Source organism: Zalophus californianus, chromosome 1 (assembly GCF_009762305.2).
Source record: "Zalophus californianus isolate mZalCal1 chromosome 1, mZalCal1.pri.v2, whole genome shotgun sequence".
NCBI lineage: Eukaryota > Metazoa > Chordata > Mammalia > Carnivora > Otariidae > Zalophus > Zalophus californianus.
In genome coordinates, this window is record NC_045595.1 from 30,943,141 (window position 1) to 30,959,276 (window position 16,136).

General features: G+C 36.5%; 1 long non-coding RNA gene across 1 annotated transcript in view; it reads right to left on the reverse strand.

Annotated features, from left to right (window-relative positions):
* LOC113918340 overlaps positions 1 to 10,912 on the reverse strand; it is a 119,861-nt gene extending 108,949 nt beyond the window's left edge. Inside the window, exons 1-3 of the long non-coding RNA XR_003518527.1 lie at positions 10,767 to 10,912; positions 10,194 to 10,300; positions 3,193 to 3,290 (exon numbers count right to left, since the gene is read on the reverse strand). This is a non-coding gene — a long non-coding RNA (uncharacterized LOC113918340). The remainder of the gene's footprint in view (positions 1 to 3,192; positions 3,291 to 10,193; positions 10,301 to 10,766) is intronic.
* Positions 10,913 to 16,136: the final 5,224 nt, after the last annotated feature.

A 16,136-nucleotide genomic window follows, 5' to 3' on the forward strand; every position in this document is an offset into this window, starting at 1 on the left:
TGGAATGCTCTTCTAAATACTAGTCAAAAATCATAAGTTTGTTTTTTTTTTTTCCTGTGAGCAGAAATGTTTCTTTTTCTGTGTTGTCCTGGACAAGCTACTTTACCATCATGAACCTTAGGTTTTGCAAAATGAGGTTACTAAATTAAATCAGTCACTGCAGTCTGAAGCCTCCAGGTAGTATGAGAGCTACTATTCCTGTTCTAAAGCCCCGAATAAAATGTTAAATTACTTCTGATAAGGGTAATGAGAGACTAGACTATCAGGTTTGCTTTGGGCTGAATTATGAGGCATGAAGTTCAGTGGCTGAGGTCTCTGGCTATGGAGTGTGACAATCTGGCCAAGGTGCTATCCCAAAAAGTTGTCCAATTTACATTTACTTGAAGAGCACTGCTTTCCTTAAACACCTGTATTCTTGAGATATTTTCAAAGGGCTCCATCGTCCAAATCTAACTCCAACACCTTGACTACCACTGAGCCTCATCCACAGGATTAATTCTCCTTCCAACCCTTCTTTCCAAATCCCATTCCTTTTTCTTTCTCTTGAGGGAAGGCCCTTTTCCAAACTCACTCAGTAAGTCAGCTAAATATGGTGAGATGAAGGGTCAGAAGACTGGGGGGGGCGGGGCAGGAAGGGACTAAAGGAGCTAGAAGTAGAGAGTAGAGGAAGGAGTCCCCCCTAGGACCATATCCCATAAGATGGGATGCGGAATCAGGAATCTAGTCTATTCCTCATAAGGCCTTTTTGTCCATGTTTGAAAAATTGTCAGAGGGTCATGTAACACAGGCTGCCTTACTCATCCTTATAATCTTTAAAAAGGATTAAACAGGACTGGTCAGAGCACAGAAGGGACAGCTAGCTGCCCAGAGGCAAAGTAATGTACAGGAGGCCATGGCATTGCTAGCTATTAAGTAGCAGTTCTAGCAAAGTCTATTTCAAGAAATGCCATATTAAAAATCTCCTTCCTTTTTCCTTGTAGAATTTATCAGACCCCCAGAACCTGTTAATGCTGATTCTGCAACTTACTGGATTTTGACTCTGGGCAAGTTTTTCAACCTCTCTGAGTGTCAGGCTGTTTGTAAAAATGATGATAATTAGCCAGCAGAGTCGCCTGGCACATAGTATGGCTTCAAGACATGGTAGCAGTTATCAAGATAAAGGGGGAAGTGTGCTGGTTCTAAGGAGTTATGCATATTGTAAGGTGCTTTCTAGCTGGAAGATAGTATGCTAATTTCAGTAAGGTACAGGTAAGTAAGTAGGAAATAGAAAATATACAGAATGGGCATGAAGATCTGAAGAATGAAAACTCAGACACTTTAGATGTTACATAACTTAGGTGTGGAAGAATTAACCACTCAGTTGGCAATCAGGCCTCGTTTATTCCTCCTGAAGTTCTTACATGATAGCAAATCGACTATAGTGGCAACTCTGAGGCAGTGACAACATAGGATGCGTGAAATGAATGCTCTGGAACCAAGTGCATGGAGACCAAAATCCATTGTACTAATTAGTTATTGGGGTCTTTGCATAATTACACAAACTCAAGGGACATTTACTGATTTTGCTAGCTCTCATGGTTGCTATCATGTGACCATTGGGACAAATGCCATCTTGATAAGAACTAGCTCTGTAATTGCAGTGTGGAGATATTATAACATTGTCAAAGCATAATTATTAGCTCTGTGTTGGTGACTCAGTTGTTCATTTTCAGTTTTGTTTTGTTCCTAACCCTATATAATAGTTATTTAGTTGCTGTCAGATGAAGTAGAAACTGGGAAATAGTTGCCTTAAATTCTCTGTAATCTGCCTCCCCGAAACAAAAATAAACAAATATATAACTCTTGAAAAAAATTTCTATTAAAACCACTTTAGGATTACTTAACACAATGTTTTTTATGTCAGTAAGCATTTCAGGAAACACCAGGTGCAAAAGGCTAAAACAATGTGAGAATGTGTTCAATCTCTCTTTGAATTAAAGACATGGGAAATCAGAAAACCAGGAAATAATATTTGCAGCCATTGGATTGAAAAAGATTTAAATATGTGATAAAACCCTAGTGGCTAAAGCTATGGAGAAGCAGGCACTTCTATACAAGATTACGGTGGTATAACCTTTCTGGGGGGGAAATGTTATGATATCCATCAATATTTAAATTACACTTTCCCTTGCCCTTTTCCCTGGGAATTCCAACGCTAGCATTTTTATTGTCAATATGCTTACATAAATTTTCAAGATATATGGGCAAAGATGTTTATTGTGGCTTATAGCAACAGAACAACAACCAATGGAAACAACAGAAATTACTACCTATAAGAATCATAAGTAGGACATAGATACATGTGACTAGATAACATTTTGTAATATTACCTGTTTTTTGGGGGGGGTTGATTGAATATCTTTTCCACCTGTTGTATTGGATGCCTTGCTTCAGAGGACAAGTGGCACAGCAGAATGCAAATAACAAATACACAGAGGACGTTTGGCTTTTGAGTTTCAAAAGCCTAGACCCTGATATTTAGAAGCTTGTGAACTAAGAGAAACTTACCTATGTGCCCCCCTAGATAAAAAGTTCCTGGGTTGGGGGAAGGGAAGGAGTTACAAGGAGAGCATATATGTGTACTAGAAAAGAACCTTCCATTTAAGGCTGAATTCAGGGATGGGAAGTAACAAAAGCTACGGATCATTTTGCTGAGTCTAAGAGAAAAGAAAACTTGCTTCTTAGGAAGATGCCTGCATATGACTAGAATCCCCACGACCACTCCCATGACCAATTTTGACAGGATCCTGACATAGTGCTGTGAGAATAGAATAGGAATAGCTTCCAAATGCCATCGTGGCTCAGTAATCCCGTGTCTGAGAGCGATGGGGACACATCAGGGAGATCCAAAGGATCTAAGGGAAATGGAGTAGGAGTCAGGGATGATTATCAGAGATATACATGGTGTAGTGCTTGAGGATCAGATGGGACAGTACACATCTCAGCATCTGTCAGCGCAGAAAGACAACAGCAAAAAAGATGTCACCCCATGCCCCAGAACCTCGGCTCTACAAAAGTTTCATGGAACTCAGGTAAACGCCATGCAGGAAAACCTTAAACTGGCAGAGATTACGTTTTGGCCACCCAAAGGAATTGAATCCTGAGATAAAATTAAGTTTAAGAGAAATAAAGATAATTGAATGTCTTCCTTACCTGAGTTACTGGAATGAGATAGTCTCTCACTTCACATACCATGGAGTAATACGTATCAAAAATAATGAGGCAAGTAAATATGCTCCGATGTGAAAGATCTGCAAGATAAATTTTAAATTAAAAAAGGCAAGGGAAAAAACAATTTGAATAGTATGAATCCATTTGCATAAAAATCTAAATGTTTCAAGGATATGGAAGAAATGATTAACTGATTTCCTCTAGAGACCGAGATTTTTCATTTTATAACATTTTATAAAGATTTTTTTTAAACCAAGAGCATATATTACTGTTATAAAACATATTTATAATGCATAATAAAATATCCTTTTCATTGTTACGCCATGTTTTGTGATCCATTACATTGAATTAGAATTCCATTTATGTAGCATTTATTTCAATAACTTCAGAATAAAAAATGAAAACATGGGTCTTAAATATCTTTTGAGTGTAGCATAAAGCTGACAAAGAGAACTCATTTGGTTTTCTTTTTCAGTGACAAAGGGTGTTGCAATGTGCCTTTAAGGAAAACAACTCTCCATCATTTCTGTAAAAGTGAACATTCAATTTTTTTCACCACAAAGGTACAGAAAATTTTTCTAAAAATGTGTTGATAATCGGAACAAAGACATATGACTTGAAGAACTGGACAAAGTCATACATTTTCATATGCTCATACATGTAGGTAAATAGACACTGAACATATCACCAGAACTTAAATACACAGATAAGATGGCTGCTTTCAAAGTCATCTTGCAGTTATTCTAAGTCACTAAAAATATTTAGTAAGCCATTTTTGGGAATTGCTTTTAGAATTGATAGCATATTTTTTTGAATGTTCTAACAGGTGACAAGTAATCATCATTTGAGGGTGGATTTAAATTTTAATAGCAGCTAACGGCCATTTAGAGTCAAGTATGGTGAATAAGGCAGTTGTTCAATGAGACAATAAATTTACAGTTAAAAAACAAGTGGGGTAATGATAGAATAACATGATTTATTCTACAAACTCTGGAGGAAAGGACATCTATCCCCCAAAAGAAACTCTTCATTGCCTTAAAAACTGCAGTGTCATTTGAACAATTGCATTGCCTTTCTACCAGTCTGCTTTAAAATAATAATTTTTTTTTAAGATTTTATTTATTTATTTGACAGAGAGAGACACAGTGAGAGAGGGAACAGAAGCGGGGGGAAGGAGAGGGAGAAGCAGGCTTCCCGCAGAGCAGGGAGTCCGACATGGGGCTCGATCCCAGGACCCTAGGATCACGACCTGAGCCAAAGGCAGACGCTTAATGACTGAGCCACCCAGGCGCCCCTAAAATAATAATTTAATGAATGAATTTTAGCCTCTCTAAAATTCAGTCTGATGACTCATAGTGGTAGCATTCTATATATCATTTTTAAATATGGAACTACACAATTTTAAAAACCAATTTAGTGGTTGTAACCAATATTACAAATATAGAAAAGAAAATATCAGAGTGTATCATATATCAGAGTCAGGGTTAAGTATTATTTTATCAAACTTTGTTTCAGTTATACATTTTTAGTCACACATTCATTATTCAGTAAAAATTTATTGAGCCCCTGTTAGGTGCTAAACCAGGGCTCTAGACCACAGTCTTGCCCTTGTTCAAATTTTGAGCCAGGTATTCCCTTACTCTGTGTATGTCTGGTGAGGAGAAGGCGGTCCTTTGCATTGTAGGATATTTAGAAGCATCATAGATGTTATGGGCTGAATTGTGTTCCCCAAACTTCATGGGCAAGGAGTTTCCTACTCTTCTCCATGTGAGTCTGTCCATAAGCTTCTAGGACTTCTCACATGGCTGGGTGGTTGGGTTCCTAGAGCAAGAATCCCAAGAGATAGTGAGTGGAAGCTGCTAGTTTCTTAAGGGTCCAGAACCTGACAAAATATATTCCATTGATGAAGTAGCCCTAAAGCCCAAATTAAATAGGAGGGGACATTGGCTTCACTCTTTGATTAGAACAGTGTCAAAGAATTTGGGGGTCATGTTTCAAAACTGCCACATCTTCAAACAACCAAAGAGGTATAATTTGTATTAATACATCCTAATCTTACAGGCAAGTCAACTGAAACAAATATTAAGTAATTTGCCCAAAGGCACACAGCTTTTACATGTTATGTTTTGGTCTTCAAAGACAAACTCTCAGTGATTCTGCTGTTCTGTCTCTACTTGTGATCAGTGCATATAAAACTCCACGTCCTTCATAATTTATAGCCTGGAATTGCTGCTTGAGGATAAAAGACCCAGGGGTTCCATAAATTGAAAAAAATATGGGTAGGGATTTTATCTGATAGTGAACAGATTAAAAGGTGAAGGAGCTCAGTAATCTGTGCAAGATATAAGGAAAGATTAGCAGATATGTGACCAGTATGATGTTTGAATTTAAGCAAAATAATAATACATGAGAAAAGTCCACTCCTGACTTAAGCATTTTTGAAAAAATTATTCCAGACAGAGATGCACATGTCCATTAAGCATGCAGTGAAACTGAGCTTTTAAAAGGGAAAATTGCTCTAAGTAAAAAGTAATTTTATTAAAAGCCAAAACAACTCCTATCAGCACATAGCAGGAGTATGTGTATTTTTTTATTGTGTCTCCAGAACTGAATGCTAGAGTCTAGTATTTTTTTTCTGTAATGTAAATGTAAGTGGTACTTAGACATTCAACATGAAACTCACTTCTGCCCCATAAGAAAAGCCTTTGCTCTCTAACAGAAAATAGAGAAATGTCTAAAATTCAGTAGAGTGCAAGGCACATCACGGGCTTATTGACCCAACAGACATCTTCCTACAAGGAAGACACAGGAGCTATTCAAACTCATAGATAAAATTTAAATGCATTTTTAAGTATACACTGTAGAGTGGCAGATTGGTTTCCAATGACATTCTTTAACCGAAATTTGGGCTTTCTGTTTAAAACAAAACAAAACAAAATTCCCTTTCTTTTTCAATCTAAAGAATGAGGGTAAGGACTATTAGTATTGTCTAGTCAGTAATAAATATCTTTGCTTCCACAATGTTCAATAAACCAGCAATTGGAGAAGAACAAAGTATTTGATCACTAAACTGCCACATTCCACGTGGGCTGGGAACATGCCTGCTATTTTCACTATTGTAACCCCAATCCCTATCACAGTATTTGTGTTAAGCAGACATTCAATAAACAGTTACTGATGAATGAGATGTTTCATTTGCTTCAAGAAATAATATTGAACATGGCGGCCAGCTCATGGATGGTGAAATAGACAGTGCCGGGCAGCATGAGGTGCTTGAGCTCCCCATGGTCAAAGTGCAGGTGGCTGGCTAGCACGTGTGGTGGCCGTGTGGCTGGGTGCGTGAAATGAGCTGAGAAGTTGCGTGGGTAGCAGAACTGGTGCTCACAGCTCAGGTGCAGCTGAGCTACCTTCAGGTTGTGGTGCTCAGTGAAGTGGAATAGGATGTTCTGGATGGTGGTGGCTACAGTCTTGATAACTCATGCAGGAAGAAGCAAGCTGCTGTACTGTGAGCAGCCCTCTGGGGAGGTACCATGTGGCAACAGTCCACAAGGTGCTGGGCCCTCAGTGTATCAGCCTGCTTGAAGAATGAATGCTGCCAGCAACCACCTGAGTGAGCTTGGAAGGGGAGCAGTCTGACCTTCAGATGAGATTGCATCCTCAGCAACCCGCTTGATTGCAACTCCATGTGACCGTGAGCCAGAGGTACCCAACTAAGCCACACATGGATTTCTGACCCACAGAAGCAAGACAATAAATGTCTGATGTGTTCAGGTGCTAAGTTTTGAGGTAATTTGGCCACACAGAAACAGATAACTAATATAAGGACAGAGGCCCTTGGAGATCCTTGAGAAAGTCTACTCTACACATGTAGAAACTGAGGACCAGAAGAAGATTCATTTACATTTTCTGGCAACTCAGATTGAAGTCACCATATCTGCTAAAAAAAAAAAAAAAGAAAAGAAAAGAAAGAAAGAATATTTAGTCATGGTGCATGTGCACTGAGCTCATTAAAAATCCACAGACATGAACATGGAGCTCAATGTGTGTACCCAGCAGTTGCAAAAAGTGAGCTGATGTTTGGCTACTTTCTGAGAAATATACTGGGTTTACTAATGGTAGGGAAGTTACAGTCAATGGTGGAAACTCTGGGTGAGCTGCTCTCTCAATGTTTATTGGGGAAAAGGATTCAGAAGTTTTTCCTGTGGATCACCCATGAGCCACATGTAAGGGAGCACTCACAGGACCCTCTTAGCCTGAAGGGTCTGCCATGTTCTAAGAAGCTGCAGAAGGATAGCATGACCAGCTGAGGCAGGGGCACACACCTGAGGTCGAGGGCCAGGCGAGTGATCCCTAACAGTAGGGATTGGGAGTGTCTTTCTAAAAAAAGAGAGAATCTTCTAGGCTGAGAAGGAATGAAGCCAATTTACAACAGTGTCAACTAGGAGCTTTCCTGTTCTACTGACCCCTCTTCATTTCTGTCAGAAAGCTGTTAGCAAGGGAGAAAGGAGGAGCAAAGAAATAAAGAAGAAGCAAACCACACCATCCTCCACCATGTCGGTTTGGGCATAGGGAAAGATTTAACTTTACTCAGTTTTGCTACTTTGATTATTATAAGAGACTGGGAATTACAAATTTCAGAATCAAGAAAATTGAAAATAACCTATAACTTTGTATTGAGAAAGCAATTCAAAATCATGTCTGAGGTTTGTTTCAAGGGCCTAGGGGAACTCTCCTGCAACTGAATAAATTTAAAGGAATCATGGGAGACCAAAAAAAGAGAGGCAATTTGTTCAGTATCATCCATTTCAGTGAAAATATTCTAAAAGAGTTAATACCTCCAGAAATGGTTTCACAAATTCAGATTTCCCATCACTTGAATATTCATTATTTCATACCATGGAATAATCATTCTTCATGTAAACAAGCAAATAAAATAAGCATAGAATTTAATTCATGATTCTATATACCATGTCATAAGTGAGGGGAGAAAGTCTCCAAAGAGTCTTTTGAAAGAAGATACCAATCAACCACAGCATGATATCCAGACAGTAAAAGGAGAGGCCTGGGTGATATGGAGGAAATTCCCATTTCATGTTGTGGACTACTTATCAATTTATCAATCTATTCTTGATACATACAACACATGTATTTGTGATCATTTCTGTTTCTATAAAAATGTGGAAAATATGGAATATTTTGAAAATTTAGAGAACTTAGTATTAAACCTGTTTTCAAATGGGGGAGTTGAATGGAACTGTTTTGCACTCAAAGTAAATGTGCCCAAAATGCTACTTTTTGAAGTTTCTTCACTGTGTCAATGTCAACCTAGAAATTTCTTGGTTTTTTTAAATGTTTTCACCATCTGCCACCATATAATGTTATTACAGTATTATTGACTATATTCCCTATGCTATACTTTTCATCTTTGTGGCTTATTTATTCCATAACTGGAAGTTTGTACCTCTTAATCCCCTTTATTTTGCACCCCCACCCCTCTGGCAATCACCATTTTGTTCTCTGTATTTTAAAGTCTGGGTATGTTTTTTTAAGATTTTATTTATTTATTTGACACAGAGAGAGAGACAGCGAGAGCAGGAACACAGGCAGGGAGAGTGGGAGAGGGAGAATCAGGCCTCCCGCCGAGCAGGGGGCCCAATGCGGGGCTCGATCCCAGGACCCTGGGATCATGACCTGAGCCGAAGGCAGCCGCTTAACCAACTGAGCCACCCAGGCACCCCTAAAGTCTGGGTATTTTTATCTGATTTCTTTAGATTCCACAAATAAGTGAAGTCATGTGGTATTTGTCTTTGTCTGACTTACTTCACTTAGCATATCAACCATAGAAATTTCTTTCAATTTCTATGTAATTTTACTAATATAAAGTATTAGTGAAAACATTTTTCAAATAATTTTAATAATAAATGACTGAGAAGCCCTATTTAAGTATACCATTTATCTATTTCCCCAATTATAAGCATAAATTCTATTTTCCCAATAATATAAGGGTATGATTTGCTTATGTAAAAGGAAATCAACTAATGATGAATTTTCTCACAAATGCCTGACCACAGAAAGATGTGTGTGAGGTTTCAAGTTGAAATGAATAGTCACACAACTGCTTTTACGATATGGAAGGCTCCTCTCAGAATTTATGTAACAGCCATTCCTGTCTGGTTCTTTTTTTTTTTTCTATTGTTATTTCCAATGATCATTTCCCAGATATAAAGGAATTTTAAAGTATTTGCTTGTGGAAACACTGGTAGATAGCCTTTTGTAAGGATCTTCACCAAAAATACCCATCTACTGCCCTTTGCAGAACTGGTAATTTTAAGCCCATCCCATCTTTTTTCTAATAACATCCCCTTCAAACCCAGTTTGTTGCAGTCTACATTTATGGGCCACCAAAGAGGTGCCAGACACTGAGTTTAGCAACGAATGGGCTACAAATATGAGTAAGCATATTTCCTACCTTTAGGGAGATCATTTATTTATCCAACAAACATTTGCTGTGAGCCTATAATGTGACAAATTTCCTGTGGAAGTTGTAGATACAGTTACCAGAAAGGCAGCCAAGATTCTGACCATATGGAGCTTACATAATATGGTGGGAAGGTAAACAGTGAAAAGGTAAATTTGATCATAACTGTTACAAAGAAGTAGAGGGTGTTTTGAAAGCATGTGACAAGGGTATCTAACTTAATCCGAAATATAAAGTAGGGCTTCTATGTTAACATCAAACATTACATTAAAAGAAGTATAATAAAACCAGAGGATTATAAGCTGAAAGAAACATTTTCAAAAGTACAAAGAGCACTGTGATAAGAGTGACCAGTTCTGATTAGCATATAACTAGAGGAGGTGAAAATCTGGAAGACTTCCCAGAGTAGATGCCATTTGAACGGAGCAATGAGAGACATTTTATTAGTGTACAGTTTAGGCAATCTAACAAACTCCAAAACATAATGGTATGAACAACGTACTACCTTGTAACAGATCAAAGATAAGTTGATGCTATCATCGTCCAGACATGACATCCATCTTTGACTCCAAGGTGGCTGCTACTGTTCTTGCCATCACATATGGATTCCACCTGGCCAGAAGAAAAAAAGGAAGTAAACTGATATGTAAAGACAAGGAAAAGTAACCCTGATAAAATGTAAAGTGAAAAAAGTAGGTCATATCGTAATATAAATGGTATTAACTCATTTCTATTAACAATAGCAAAAATGTGCTACTTGAAATAGATATAACAGGTACATTATATATTTGAAATATAGACATATATTTACGCATATGCATACATTCACATACATATATTTCTACACAGAAAACTATATATTCTCCTGGGCAATGGAAGTAGGAGGTAGGAAAGAGAAAACTTCTACCTTACATATTTCTGTATTACTGAAATTTTATGTGTATTACTCATAAATATTTGTAAAATAAAGAGAAGAAAGGATACCAGAGTGTTAATGTGCTTATATTTTCTCTTCGTAAACTCCCATGAACACAAACACACATGACATATACATTAAACAACAAAAAAAAAAGGTTACCTTTAATCTTTATATAGAAATAAAGCCATGCAGGGCGCCTGGGTGGCTCAGATGGTTAAGCATCTGCCTTTGGCTCAGGTCATGGTCCCAGGGTCCTGGGATCGAGTCCCGCATCAGGCTCCCTGCTCCTTGGGGGCCTGCTTCTCCCTCTGCCTCTCTCTCTCTCTCTCTGTCTCTCATGAATAAATAAATAAAATCTTAAAAAAAAAAAGAAAGAAAATCATGCAGAAAAAAATTACATTTCTCTTACTTTATAGATCATGCTAAGGAAAAAGTAATCCAACATTCATTTCACTACTCACAGAGTGTCATAAACATGCCCTATTTCTTATTCTATCATTGAGCATGATGGGTCCCTGACTAGGAAAATAATAATACTAAGTAATGATGGACTTTTTTTTTTAACTTCAGGATGCCAACCTAGTGTTGCTAGAGCTATCCTTTAAAAAAATTAAGACTATTCTTTCCAGGGCAACTTTAGGTTCACAGCAAAATTGGGCAGAAGGCACAAAGATTTCCTATATACTGCCTACTTCCACACAAGTATAGCCTACCTATATTATCAACTTCTTCCACCTGAGTGGTACAATTTTTACAATTGATGACATTACACTGACACACTGTAATCATCCAGAATGCATAGTTTACATCACAGTCATTCTTGGTACTGTATATAATATAGGTTTGGACAAATGTATAATGGCACGTATCTATCATTATGATATCATAGAGTATTTTCATTGCCTTAAAAATTCTCTGTGTGCCACATATTCGTCCCTCCCTCCACCATAACCTCTGGCAACCACTGATGTTTTTACTGTCTCCATAGCTTTGCCTTTTCCAGAAGGTCATACAGCTGGAATCATACAGTGTGCTGCCTTTCTAAGCTGACTTCCAATGTTTAATATGCACTTAAGTTTTCCCCATGTATTTTCATGGCTTAATAGCTTGATTAATTTTTTTTAATATTATTTTATTATGTTATGTTAGTCACCATACATTACATCATTAGGGTTTTTTTTTTGTATTTTATTTTATTATGTTATGTTAATCACCATACATTACATTATTAGTTTTTGATGTAGTGTTCCATGATTCATTGTTTGCGTATAACACCCAGTGCTCCATGCAATATGTGCCCTCTTTAATACCCACCACCAGGCTAACCCATAAACAAACATGTTCTTATCACCTCATTAGTATTTAACAACCTATAACAGTAAGGTAAACAAGAAATCTTCTAAAATAATCCTTTAGAAATCTTGAAAATAAATGGGAAAAGTGCTTTTGTTAAGAATAAGTGATACTGCAAAAATCATTAGTAGTAAAACTGAAACTAAAAGGACATATAAGGATTGAGAGTGTGGAATACTTGGGAATAAACTTAACCAAAAAGGTAAAAGACTTTTACATTGAAAACTATGAAACACTGAAAGAAATTAAAGAAGATAGGAATAAATGGAAAGATGTGTATTTATGGATTGGAATATTTAATAATGTTAAAAATATTCATAGCACCCACAGCAATCTACAATCAATGCAATCCCTATCAAAATCCCAATAGCATTTTTCACAGAAATAGTAACAATCCTAACATTCAAATGGAAAGACAAAGACCTTGAATAGCCAAAACAATCCTGAGAAAGAACAAAGCTGAAGGCATCACACTTCCTGATTTCAAAATATAAAGTTACAATAATTAAAATAGTTTGTACTGGCATAAAGACAGACATAGATCAATGGAACACAATAGAAAGTCCAGAAATAAACCCAGGCATATATTTAACTGATCTTTGACGGATTACCAAAAATACCCGATGGGAAAGGGACAGTTTCTTCAGCAAATGTATTGGGAAAATTGGATATCCACATGTGTTCTTACCACAGTTAAAAAAAAAAGAAAAAGAAGAAAAGAAAGATGAGAATGTGAATGACCAGTCCCTAATGTTTAAGTAGGTAGTTGGGTTTGGTGACTAAATAAAAGTCTATCAATACCTCCAATTTCCAGTTGTGATCTGAGGTAGGTAGGTTTTATATTTTGGATAATTAGGATGTATAAAATTAGTTCAAACTCTGAAGAATTATTGGCTTCAAATGGCTTAACTTCCATTTAGCTGTATGAACCTGCGCAAGTCATTACTTGTCCATGATTCAGTTCCATTATATTCAAAATCTGGATAATAATAACTAATTTGTAGTGGTATAAGGAGTTCATCACAATGCCTGGAACATAGCAAATTCTCAATAGTAGTAGCTTACAATGAAGCTGTTGATGATATCTGCTGACCACGATTTGGAGAAAGGATTCTTTCATTTTCTGTTGTCTTTCTCTACCTCTGTTTCTCTTTCCTTCCCTTCTTCTCTTTTAGTGACTTTTTTTGGGGGAGTATTCTAATTTGTCTTCTATTTCTGCCAAAGAATTGTACCTTTCTTCTGGATATTATTCATGAAGCAGTGCAATATAATTTAGTAAAAACCTAATTTTAGGTATTGCATTTGTGCTTCTCTGTGAGTGGATCCAGTAGTGTCCTCACACACACTTGTCAAGCTGTGTGAAGGAACCTTGGCCGGCAGAGAATATGACCATAAAGTGAAAAGGAGTCAATTTTCTAATGTCTCACATTTGAATTAATTTAAGTTTGTTTTTTACTTAAAGGTTTAAACTAGTAAAGAATAAGTAAATGTGTTCTTATAATTGTTGAATAGGGTGAGGTTTTCTTTGGGCTCATTTAGAGTAGATGCAAAAGCCATTTTGTCATTTTGAAGTATAAGGTCTAAAGACCATCTGGAGAATTTACCAAAATGAAAAGCATGCAGTATAATTTGGATTACATACTTCTATCAAATATATGAAAGAATCCATCTGATCTTTCCTGTCTTCATCATCTAAGGGTTTTTTATTATATAACTATTCCCTAAAACAAGAATAAAATTATTAGAGATTGCAAATATTCCCAAGTAAAACTATTTTTAAGAAAATTGTAACAATCCCTGTCAAAGCTTCACTTACAAACATCAGAGAAATAAAAAAAAAACTTTTATGTTGAATTGTATGTCCTTGGAAAATATATGTATATCAGGAAGCCTCCCAAAACGAATGTTATGGATAACCCAATATTCTTACCAACCTCTGAGGAAAATTCCCAAGATCAACTGACAAGCTTGGAGTTTAAGGAGAAAGGAAAAAAAAAAAAAGAAAGAAACATTCAGAGGAAAAAGAAATGAGAATTTTGAAAAGAAAAAAAGGAGATAGAAGAAAATAAATGATTTTAATTGTTTATGGTAAGTCATGCTATAGGACTTGGGATGCTAACATCATAAGGCCATATCCCTACCATTGGTGTAGGTCTTGTTTCTTGGCCTTTTAACAGCTTTCTGTATTAGATTCTCTAATGCTAGATATTCTTCTGGGTCCTTTACCTGTGTTAACTCATATATTCCTTCTTACAAAGTGATGTGAACGGTCCAGTTATCATCCCCATTTTGGAATGCTATGATTCCATAGAAGCCTATGAAATGTTATTTTGTGATGAAGTTTAAAGGAAACCGAGTGACAAGAGTTTAAGTGCTTTGCTCAAGGTCACACAATGAGGGAGGGATAGAGCTAGGATATGATGAACTCAGTTAATCTGATTCCAGAATTTGTGTCATCCTCTCTTATGCTAGACTTTTTTTCAGGCAGGAAGAATTCAGGCAAGATATATCCATTCTTTGGGCTTTATTTACCTGATTCAAAAATTGCAATGGGTGATATAAGATTAATGGAAAACTGTTGTGATCCATGAGTCTGTGAAAACATGGGAGTGATCCAAGGAAAACATCAAGAACGATGAGCATTTTAGAAAACACAGCTAATGATGAAAGACAAAAATAATTGGAATGATTGAGCCTTTGAGAAGGGGAGGAGTTTCTTCTAATAATGTTCATGGAGTAATAGTTGTAGAAGTGGTACTAGGAGTAGACAATGGTGCCCATCTTTATTTCTCTGGAGACATTTTGTTTATGTTTCAGTAAGAAAAATATTTTTGCCTAAAGCTTGTGACATTTTCAAATTTGCAATGGAAACTGCATAAAATCTTTTTCTTGGAAAGTTATAAGGGTAGGAGAAAAATCATGACTCTGCTGTTTACTATCTATAAAAGCTTAGCTGAGATTTTTAATTTCTTTGAGACTGTGTTTTCTTGTCTACACAAGGCAAGGAACAGTGATACATACTTATGAAGTTGATGATGATATTGAGTTATGCCAATAAGGGCACTTAGCATTCTATCCAGCATCTACTTAATACTGGGAGTCATTATTATGATTACTGTTACAACTTTTATTCCCTGAGGTCAATGGTGAATCCTTTGACATGCATTTTGGTCCTCTAAATTTGCATGTATTCAAGCGTGGCTATATTTACACAGACAACTTTTGTTTAAAACAAAGATGCAAATAGAAACAGTGAAAGCATCTTGTGATGTGAGTTCACATTGGCTATCCTCATTTGAATTTTTATATGAGTTATGATTATTAAGAATGATCCTATTTGAATGCTACGATTCCATAGAAGCCTATGAAATGTTATTTTGTGATAAAGTTTTAAACCAAGTGAACATGCATGCATCCTTGTATATTGCATTGCAGCCATTTAAGACTGAAACATAAGTAAGTAAAGATGGCTTTATTTTATCTTTGGGTTGACAGATAATGCTGTCATTTATTGTAAAATAAGAATTCTTGAAAATAGTTCCACACTAACTCCTAGTTGTGTACCAGTGGCCCCATGCAAGCCAAATATACAAACAAACAATTACACAGACATGCTATTGGCCTTTGCTTTTGTACTCACTAGTCAAGGAAAGATTTGGAAAGTTCAGGTTAGCAGCATAAGCAGAGAGTTAAATATATAACATTTTAAATGACTTATTTCCAGTATTTTAAATATCATAACATAGTATTTCCTCCTGCATTAAGTTGCTATGGATAAAATTTTAAATTACTTTCTCCTCTTTGCCAGAAGAGACATAGGAGGATGAAATCCAAGTATGTTATTCCGTGAGAGCAAGATTTAATTTGCCTGAATAATGCAAGTTCATCTATGGCAGTTTCGTACTTTAGTTTTTATAATTTTGATCTCCTTTGAGATTCAAAATGGTTGTTTTTATAACTTGCATCTTGTTTATTTGCTTGTTTTACCCAATATTGACCTTGAACATATTAGATTTATGGTATATCCCACTACAGTGTAAGCTCTGTGAAGGCAGGATTTTGTCAAGCTCTTTACAGCACCCAGAACAGTACTCACCCAAAATAGGCATGCAGTCCTTACTTGTTGAATGAGCAAGTCAAGGTTTCTCAACCTTAGCACTATTGGCATTTTCTGGA